The sequence below is a fragment of the Megalops cyprinoides genome, chromosome 21 (assembly GCF_013368585.1).
Source record: "Megalops cyprinoides isolate fMegCyp1 chromosome 21, fMegCyp1.pri, whole genome shotgun sequence".
Taxonomy (NCBI): Eukaryota; Metazoa; Chordata; class Actinopteri; order Elopiformes; family Megalopidae; genus Megalops; species Megalops cyprinoides.
The window spans coordinates 5,922,501-5,932,430 of NC_050603.1; the positions used below are offsets into that span (position 1 = coordinate 5,922,501).

General features: G+C 45.3%; 1 protein-coding gene across 1 annotated transcript in view; it reads right to left on the reverse strand.

Moving 5' to 3' along the window:
• col8a2 (collagen, type VIII, alpha 2) overlaps window positions 1-2,126 on the reverse strand; it is a 57,339-nt gene extending 55,213 nt beyond the window's left edge. The window contains exon 1 of the mRNA XM_036515589.1: window positions 1,922-2,126. The gene's annotated coding sequence lies outside the window, so the exon portion shown is untranslated. The remainder of the gene's footprint in view (window positions 1-1,921) is intronic.
• Between the last annotated feature and the right edge of the window lie 7,804 nt (window positions 2,127-9,930).

Genomic DNA, 9,930 nt, shown 5'->3' on the forward strand with positions numbered 1-9,930 from the left:
TAGCTGATTTATGAGCTGAAAAAGTGATGTATGAACCCTATGTTCCTGACCACAATTTCCTCTTGAGTTTAATTCAAGTATGCAGTGACAGGCAGGTCCTATGCTACATTCTGGACACCCTCCAAACATTGTGTGTGTCCCCTTAGATGTGTGAAGGATCTTTCTCGTCTCTCTGGGGTGTGTACTGTGACCACCCCCCTCCCCACCCCTCCTCCTGGTGGGCGTCTGAGATTATCCAAATCACTTTCAGGTACCTGCATAATGAAGTCATAGTGAAAGCCCGTGCGCTGGGTTGCTCTTGTATGAAACCTACCCACAAAGCAATTGTGTCCAGGTGCCAAATGTTTTCGAAAGTCTACTCTTTCCCTGGCCGGGTCTGTTTCATGGCTGTCAAAGCGAAGAAACCGAGCGCCACTGCTCAGCTCAGACGAGAAAGAAAGGCATTATTGAATCCTGTTCCCCAGCCCTGACGTCGGAGAATGTTTTTATGGAAGCATTTTTTTATCTGCGTGAAAAAAAAAGAAAAGGACTGAATCCAGCGCAAAGCTTGCGCAGCCGTCCAGACACAGAGAGCCGTTTGAAAATGACATTTTTTTCCCCCTGGAGGGTAATGTGTAGAAAATTCACTGAGCCCTACAGGCTGTCTGTGTGTGTGTGTGTGCGTGTGTGTGTGGGGGGTGGGGGGGCAAGGTGTGGGGATGTGATGCAGAGGAGGAGGGTGCGCTAGGCTAGCCAGCAGAGGGGGAGAGGGGCCAAAACGAACAAGCTCTGGGTGTCCTTCCAATGAATTCACGCGCTTCCCCTCTCCAAGTAAACAAATGCGTATCGGAGTGCGAGGGGGCCCGCTGACACAGAGACTTACTGCCGCTTCCTGGCTCCCCGTCGCATTCCTCAGTGACATTTTTGTGACAAAGTCATAAACACACGACGGGCGAGAAGCGGCGCACCTTTCGAACAAGATCGGAACCCGAAGCAACCGGGAGGGGGAGGAGAGCGAGACCCCTTCTCTCTCTGCCTCACCTCCTCATTAAAATTTAACGCGGCTCTGACGTCTCTGAAGCGCCAGTCGCAAAACGATTCCGGCGGGACTGCACCTGCTGGATGCTCAGAGCAGCGCTACCTTAATGGTTGCGGAGAGGGGAACGGTCGACCGTGGATGCTGCAGCCAAAACAACCCGGCGGTGCGCTGACCCGCTTGCCGAAACCAGCGGCCGGAGTTATATAACAACCTTGTGGAATTTGCTGGTCCTCGCCCCTACAAAACAGCTGTCTACCTTACCCCTGGGTCCCTGATCCACAGGATAAAACAAAGCTCACCCCCCCCCCCCCCCCCCCCCACCATACACATTAACACACATCTTCCCTACACGCCCCCCTCCCTGAGCAAACTTCATCTACCGCATCTCAGGAGAGGGGATCGCACTCAAAATAAACTTTATCTGTGAAAACAGACCAGACGATGAATGCCGCACAGAAACATATCAGACGCGCAGCCCCATAATCAATACCATCTCCCTGCTGACGGCGGATCTGGCGGGCGACAACAGCAGAAGCGGGGCTCAGACCCACAGGCAGACTCAGAGGAGCGGTGCCGACCCAGAAAACAGAACCGCAGCGGGTCGATAACGCATTTTTAAAAAGCAGCGGTTGGCGGGAGAAGGCATTTGCAAAAAGCTGCGTTTTTGTTTTTAATCTCCTCAGAATTATTCCCTGCCTAGAATTACCGTACCAGTGAGAATTATGCAGGTCTCATGACCGAGTTATAAAAGCGTCTGTTTTTTCTTTCTCTCTTTTTCTGTTGCCTTTGGCTTGTATTCCCTGGCTTAGAGCGACATGTGATATTAGGAAAAATAGAAAGATGACATGAATACAGATGAAAGCGTAATGCCACGGCACGGAAGGACTTTGGATGAGTTCTTACCTTCTCCCGCAGTTTGAGGAAGGATGTATTATATATTTATGGATCAATATATATTATATTCAGGCAGCTTTCTTCCAGGCTGGTTCCCTCCTTCAGATTCTCATGTCCCCAGAAATTAAGGAGTTGGAGAAGGAAAAAAAAACCTTGGCAATGCCTTGTAATATAGAGGAAATGAAATTATATTGAAATAAGGTAAGGAAAAATAAAGTTCTGTTACTTTTTTTCTCAGTGCCGGTTGAGGCTTCTTTCTCTCTGTTTTTGTTTTTCTCGGGTGAAAATGTAGTCCATGTGCTTATTTTTTTTTCAGTGCGCAGAGGTTCTTTAGCGGCGTCTTCGAGCGGACTACAAGTAGATTTGAGACGCACCTTCTGAATCCCTCTGCTCTCTCGCTCACGAGCAGAAAGTAGGAGGGAGAGAGAGGGAGAGAGAGAGAGAGGGAGAGGGAGAGGGAGAGAGAGAGAGAGAGGGAAGCAGAGAGCGGGAGTGAGGGAGAGAGAGCGACTCTGAGAGACAGGCTGTTGAGCTGGAGTGCACTGTAACAGTGTGGTATCCAGCGAGAGAGGAGCTCTTTTACAGGGCTTTTTACAGGGGGCTAAACACCTCCTAGGTCTAATCCACCCCCGCTCTCTCACTCACTCCCTCTCCCTCTTGCTCTCTCTTTTTTTTTGAATGAGTTCCAAGCCAGGATTGTTTCTTAGGTTCCGTTTATACAAAAGGCGAGTGTATCCAGCAATGGTGAATAAGGTAGCATTGGGAGGGTGGAAGATAGAATGGGGAGGGGGGTCTAAGGGGCGGTTGCTAATGTTTCTATTGCCCCCACCCCCCCAACAACATGCACAGTGAACACACACACACACACACATCTCTATACCCTTTTCCCACCTCAAAGGCAAACATTTTCTACCAGGGGACAAACACAGAAACACACACACAGAAACAAACAAATCTTTCTCAGGAACCCAGTGGCTGAAAAACGTACAGACTGTTGGCACCACAAACGTCCCTTCACAGATTTAACTTTTCCTGGGCATTCCTCTCCTTTTCTGGCATTTAATAATACCCCCCCCCCCCCCCCCCCCTCAACACACACACACACACACACACACACGCATACACACACACACACTACTTTGTCTGAGCTGGAATTCTTTAGCTTATATTTCCACTTTCTTAGTGTATTACCTCAGAGTTAGAAAACCCTGGTCCTAGACTGCCAAAGATGCCTTGTTTACTTGGATTAGTCCATACACTAAATTAACGCAGCAGGTGATCAACATTGTACCATTTTTGTAGATGCTGAATATCTATAGGATTGTGATACTACAGGGACAGAATTACCCACCATGCTGTAGGTCATAGTTTTTAATGAAGAAAGGCTGAAGGTATGCGCTGTACATTCAAAAAGTAACAATAAATATTGTTAGCTGAACTGAGGATGATGGGTCAGTTTAACTGCTTCGGTCCTGCAGACGGTATAGGAGACATATGATTGTTGAAAGGAAAAATGTAGGGTGATATGTATGGAAGTGGTATGATAGCAAAGCCTTATGAACCCTTTAATGGGTATAGTTATCATATGCTGTCAATCAGCAGCTGGTTTGAATGAACCGAAAGACGTTTCTCTCCACAGAAAAACACTATGAATCTTTTGAATCGGGGAGTCACTTGCAATAAATGATAGCCCCTCCTATTTTTGGGGGGTTCATGAACCCTTGCTTTCCCAACACTGATGGATGGTCCTACCTACACGAGCAGCCCCAGAGGAAACGCTTTCAGAGTGCTTGAACACATAGGTCTTTGCCAGTGAAGGTGATGACAATCTGTAAGGACACGTGGCTAAAACTGAGCATGTTACCCTTTATGAAACGCTCAGAGAGGCTGACTGGGTTCTTTTGGACAGATAACGGATGGGGTACACTGTACTCTACTGTGCTTTACATGTCCCACAATGCAAAGCCAGCACAACTCCAAGCAATTCCAGGTTGGAGCTAACAACCTTAGCGGAGGTGATGACTCACCTCTTCAGTGATAACCACGCTGAGCCGGACTGTTTGGATCCCTCATTATACCCCTAAGTGGCACGGTAGGGACGGCTTCCAGGAAGACAGCCCAGTTTGCAGTGCTGAAAGCACCAGGACATGGAGAGGAGCCTTATCCCAGGTGCTGTGCAGGCACAATGCCATCGCACCGGAGAGGTAGCTATCCTTGGCCAAAACGGTCATTAACATGCATGTTTGTGCAAACAAAATCTCAAAATCTCCAGAACTGCTCATTCCCAGCAAAAGAAAAAAAAAAATGGGATGAGCTAAGAGGCAGAACCATTCACCACCACCCCCAACCCGCTCAAAAAAATAAAAAGTCCAACCACCAGCCCACCTTAAATAAAAATGCTATTTCGAAGTGATTCAACCAAACAGACTGCTAAAGAAAGTGGGCCATTGTGCAAGAACCACTAGTGAGAATCGGTTCTCGGGCTTTACCACATGCCTGTCTCCAGCCCAGGCTAACACCATGTTATCGGATGCTAATTTAAGTTTGTGCACTTACGGGACAGACCGCGGCAGTGTTTGCGTGCCCCGGTGGCTGTGGTCCGGACCATGAAAACGGCACCACTCCGGAGCAAAGAGAGGAAAGGCTGGCTTGTTCTGTTGGATCTATGGGGACAAGTACCTGGCAGACACTGCGATCTGATAAAGGAGAAGCAAATTACCAGTTAGCGCTGGAAAGTCTGGGAAGAAGTCAGGGAAGGAAAACAAACATGAAAACAATAATAAAATTATATATATACACATATATATATATATTTCGATTATCATAATTCTTCTAATTTATGGGCGGAGGTGGGGAACGCAGCGGTTAATCTGATGGTTTCGATTCAGAATTCTACCCCCCAACCCCCAACCCCCACCCCCCTCAGTTCCCCTTTACCAAACCACTTTGTTTTTATGTCTGAAATCCAGACCCATTTATTCAAAAAAAAAAAGGAAGTACTTGCGTCTGTCATCCTGACTTCTCTCGCTGTGATTAGGAAAGAGCATTGAGCTGAACTTTTCGTCTGTCTGGTGCAGAAGTGGCCCATACCCCTTTCTTTATTTATATTTATGTAATGAGTTCTTTCTGCATCGGGTCCCAGTCTTTGAAGAGCATCATTAGCTAGGTTGCCTTAATGAGAATACTTTTTGTAATCGATGTTTGTTTTACCTTTTACCTTGGCGTTTTTGTTCTTTTCTGTCTCTGATCTGGACTGACCTGCATCGAGACCAGCACCGCAAAGACAATCAGCCAACATGAATGTGATTAAATGGATACGGAAAAGAAACACAGACTCTCATTTAACACAAAAGTCAAACTCAGATAAGTTATTTATCAGTAAATTGATTTTGTCTGTGCTCCAATGATGATGGATTAAAGCATTCAACGTGACATGTATTGCAAAAAACAAAGTGGAAATATTTTCAGTTATACATTCTCCACAACTACAAATGATGTCCTGTTAGGTTAGTTCAAATGGTTCTAGAGCAAAACATTTTCAGTAAAGGTTTCGCCCTGACTCCACTTTACTGAAATTAATGAATACCTTCAGACATTTACAAGGCTATGGGTGGAGTGATGTCGCCAGCCCTGATGATGTCATCAATGGGCTCCCTGTATGATGTCTTATGAATCAGACCTGCCATTCAGGAGCCGGTCAGGTCATGGGTGTTCCTGCGTGCAAATCTCTGTGAAGTAAAACTGGAGCCAGTTCCATCTCTTCCATAGGCCACAGGGCGGGGGTCTCCAAACTCCACCTCCTTTCTGCAACAAGTCCACCCTTACTCCAAGAGTCTTTTTTTATGGGGTATAAGAAATCTCCTTTGACACACTCTGGAAAACACTCGGTCACACTTTCTTGCCCACCCCTACTATAACGCCACTACAAGCAAATATATAAATAAACAGTACCGGTTTGCACAACTGAAAACCCTGCCATTGCATCACACCTGATGCTTTTCTTCCTGTGCCACGAATTCTGAAAATAAGCTGTGACACCTGCTCCCACCCTGTCCCCATGGCCCCGGCAGCACACAGAAAGAGCCCTCTGTCTGGCTATAGTGTGTGTGTGGGCCTTCAGTTGCACCCCACATGAAAAGGGGCCAAGGAACAGGCCTGTCACAGCTAGGGAGAGGGGAGCTGAAAGGGCACCTATACTCTGCCAGACCACTAGGGGCACCCTCCAGCTGTGGAGCATGTAATTGATGAGGTGGGCCCCCACATTCCATCAAGTCATCTCACTCGCATGCTAACCGCCCTCTTTTCTACAGGGATGAAGTGACAGCTCTCTCTCACTCTCACCCTCTCCTTCTCTTGTGGAATCAGACTTTACAATGGATGTGAACTTGTGTAGTGCCACGGCTTTATAGTGGATGTGAGCTTACGCCGTGTAGTAGTTTTGAAAGGGTTGTGAGTTTTTGTGGTACAATGGATTTGTTTGTGGATGTGAGCTGATGTAGCATAGTGGATTTTCAGTGGATGTGACATAGTGCAGTCGGCGTGTAGTGGATGTGAAACGAGGGAAGCATTACCAGTCACAGAAAGGCAGCTGTGTTTCCACTGCTGCCAGAGGGCTGTGAGTTATAGAGTCCCAACGACCAAAACAGAGACAGAGCCAGCTGCAGGGATAAATGACCTGTGGAATTTAGCCGTCTCATAGGATGAAAGCGTCACTCAGATGAACGGATACCGATAGAGATAATCATGAAAACCGAAATTAGCGAGAGTCGCGCTGTTGGAGCCAGGAAGAAGGTTCGAATTGGGCGAGGGGGGGTCAAGGGTCATTTCAGGACAGGTGCTCTCCCCCGCGGTTCCCTTGCCGGCTGGCCGGCCCTCAATGTGCCGCTTTATTCAGGTGATCTAGCACACCTTTGTCTGCTGTAACCTTACACAGGAATGTCTGGCATTTGCACAGGGGTGGCGCTGTTGGGAGAGGAGGGAGGGGTAAAGAGCCGTGCGGTGAACTCCTGGGCAGCACGGAGAAAATTGATATAAATTTCAAGGGGAAAAAATTCCTTTCTGCAAACCTGGCGGACCTGCCAAGGGTGTCGCTGGCATGGCCGGGCAGGGAGAAGAATGAAGTGCTGGCCAGACCTCCTGGCCTCTCTGACCTGCATTGTACCTGCGCTTCTTTTTTTTTCTCTCAGGTAATTATTTTACATTGATAAGTGGACAGCTGAGCTGAGAGAAAGAGAGGTAGCGGTATTTTCTCCCAGGGTATTAAGTGTCCAGTTGAGATAAAGAGACAAAGGTAAACTCAACTTCTGTTTGGCTGAGAAAAACACCAGGCCTCTGTACAGAAGCAGAGAGGAGGGGAAGAAACAGAAAGGCCTGTTTATGGAGCACCCCTCATAGGCTGTAAAGTCTCTCTTAAACCTGATTTTTCAAACGTCCCATAAACACCTGGGTAATCAATGAGAGATGGCTGGACTTTACTTGATTAAATTGTCCAGTTAATTGTCCAGTTCATTTATTTTATCTTAAAGATGTCAATTAAAAATAATAGCAATAATAAAAGTTGAGGTTGTTCAAATCCAAACTAAAACATTTTCTTCATAAATATCAACACAAATCAAACAGTAAGGACAAGCCCGATGTCACTGAGAATTCTATAAATGTGCTAATTGTATTTAGGTGTTAAGTAGCATGGATTTGGTGTGTTTACACGATAGGCTTTGCAGGGGAAAAGGAAGGGGATTGTTTAAGTGCAGAGATATATCACTTCTCCCAGTGCAGACTCAAGAGGAGAAAGCATACACTCCGAAATCCCAGACTCCAAACTATGAGTGGTATGCATGGCTCGCAGGTAGCCCGTTCTGTTGGAAAAAGAGGGAAAAAAATGAAAAAGATTGACTACAGAAAGTCAGAACTAGTAGAGTAGAGTACTAATACTGTTGAGGCCTTTGAAGTCACGACAGGTTGACTTAGGTTTGGTCACCTATCAAAGCATTGAATATAAACAGGTTTAACAAGACAGTATTATTGATAATGCCTTATCTTGTGTGTGTCTTGATGTCTGTGTGTGTGCGTGTGTGTGTGTGTGAGAGGGAGAGAGAGAGAGAGAGAGAGAAAGAGAGAGAGAGAGGGCATTGGCTGTAGTGTTTTTCTAGTAACATCTGCACATCCTGCAGCAGGACCCAAAGACCATGTCACAGACTAAAGTTACTGTAGTTCAAAGAAGCGTGTTTTACCTCTCTAAACTGTCGGGACTATAATTCGCAGTATAAGATACGATCACAGACATCTGATGCCTTGTCTTGGAGGAATTAAAGTTAAAACTACCAGGGACTGCCGCTGCCTCGACTACAACTATTACCACTAATGCTGCAACTGCTACTAATAACACAGATAATAATCAGGGTGATTATGAGAAAGGGGGAGGGGTTTAAGGCAGAGGGATGGTGACTTTGTGTACCAGCGCAGTTTTAATCAGCCAAGATCGCGGATAAAAGAATGTGGAGATTATTACATTGTAATTGTTTCCAGAAGGTGGCATACAGTATCGGTCTCGCTCTCTGCGCGGAATCCAAGCCGAGACTCAGGCTGGGCGTATGGAGGGGAAACATATTTCTACAAATGAAATAAAATAAACACACGCAGAGGAAAAAAAAGAGGAGGTAAATAAATGAGTGATTGTACTGTATACACAGAGTGGATTATTTTGTGGAGAGAGGCAGAGAGAAATAAAGGGAAAGAGAGACAGAGAGAGAGAGAGAGATGGTTCTCTCGACAGTATCTCCGGCATTTATGCTCTGCATCTCTCTCTCTTTGCTCTTAAAAAGCCCACCGCAAACAGGAGGTTCTATAGAGACCAGATGACCAACAACCACAGAGACACGCTTGATTGTTTTGCTACGAAAATAACATTCCTACCTAGAAATTACACCGGCAGACTGCCATTCACAAAAAAGTGGCTGCACAGTCCTGATAAGGGTTCTACTTTTGCTGTTTGTTATGTTGGAGTGATAACACCGGAGGAATTAGACCTTTTTTTACGGGCAGAATTTGTCTGACTGGATTCCAGCCTATGGTAGAAAAACAAAGGAAAGGTGATTCAGGATGCAAGCAGCAGGGCAAAATAAAGTGAACGACTTGTTTTTGTTTAGTTTTGTGTATCTTTTTAAAATCGGTTTCCGTTTCAAAACCGGCGTGCAAGAGAGCAATTTCCTCAACAACAGAGACAACAAAATCCAAAACCCAAACAACTACACTAGATATAAAGTCTAGACACACTAGAAAAATCTAAAAATAATAATAATAATAAATAAAAGGTTCAGGAATAACACAAAGCTTGGCGAATTAAAAAACGCAAAGGACAACACCACTACAGCAAACATTACTGTTTTGGAAACTGTGATGCATTCATGCAGGCATTGGTGCTGCCATATAGACTCCCACCACAAGAGGGCGATATGCTGTGTCCATCTCTGAGCTGAAATACAACATGCTCTCCCATTCACAGACACAGTTTGCTGGCACAGTGGTAGGGTCAAAGAAAGTGACAGAATGCATGCACACAGTTTAATACTCCAAAACTTAAGTCATGCTTGAGTCAAAGGATGGACAAGACTACAATTTGATTCATTGGGACCTGACAAAGGCTTGAGAACTGCCCATGTCCATGCTTTAATTAGAATGCATGCAGCTAGCCTTATTTCAGTATAATGACAAGCAGTATGTCCATTATGTTAGTAACTGCTTCTCACAGGATTGTCACTTTAGGAGGATACCTGGTGAATTTTGCCATATATTTTCAATCTATCCCTGTGCTATGGATTATGATATAATCAATGATTTTAATGAAACTTTTAACATTTTTAAGTGTGCACTTTTGTCACAACAGTGAGTGTTCTGAATGTAATGAGTTTTAGAACGTTCTCCATTAAGGACATATTTTCTATCAATGTCCAGCAGCTTTAACTCCCAGTCTTTTGAAAGTAAGCATTTTATAAAAAGTGACAAAAATGACTATTTTTAGC